Source organism: Babylonia areolata, chromosome 5 (genome assembly GCF_041734735.1).
Source record: "Babylonia areolata isolate BAREFJ2019XMU chromosome 5, ASM4173473v1, whole genome shotgun sequence".
Taxonomy (NCBI): Eukaryota; Metazoa; Mollusca; class Gastropoda; order Neogastropoda; family Buccinidae; genus Babylonia; species Babylonia areolata.
Window position 1 is genome coordinate 36,506,304 of NC_134880.1, and position 556 is coordinate 36,506,859.

A 556-nucleotide genomic window follows, 5' to 3' on the forward strand; every position below is an offset into this window, starting at 1 on the left:
TGTGTTGTATTGTAGGCTGTTGTAGGCTGTTGTACTGCATTTTATAGTATAGTGTTGCGTTGCGTTACGTCGCATCGCATTGTATTGTATTGTGTCGCATAGTGTTGTGTTTTGTTGTATTGTGTTGTATTCTATTGTATTGTATTGTATTGTGTCGCATAGTGTTGTGTTTTGTTGTATTGTGTTGTATTGTATTGTATTGCGTCGCATAGTGTTGTGTTTTGTTGTATTGTGTTGTATTGTATTGTGTCGCATAGTGTTGTGTTTGGTTGTATTGTATTGTATTGTATTGCGTCGCATAGTGTTGTGTTTTGTTGTATTGTATTGTATTGCGTCGCATAGTGTTGTGTTTTGTCGTATTGTGTTGCATTGTATTGTATTGTATTGTCTCGCATAGTGTTGTGTTTTGTCGTATTGTATTGTATTGTATTGTGTCGCATAGTGTTGTGTTTTGTCGTATTGTATTGTATTGTGTCGCATAGTGTTGTGTTTTGTCGTATTGTATTGTATTATATTGTATTGTGTCGCATAGTGTTGTGTTTTGTCGTATTGTATT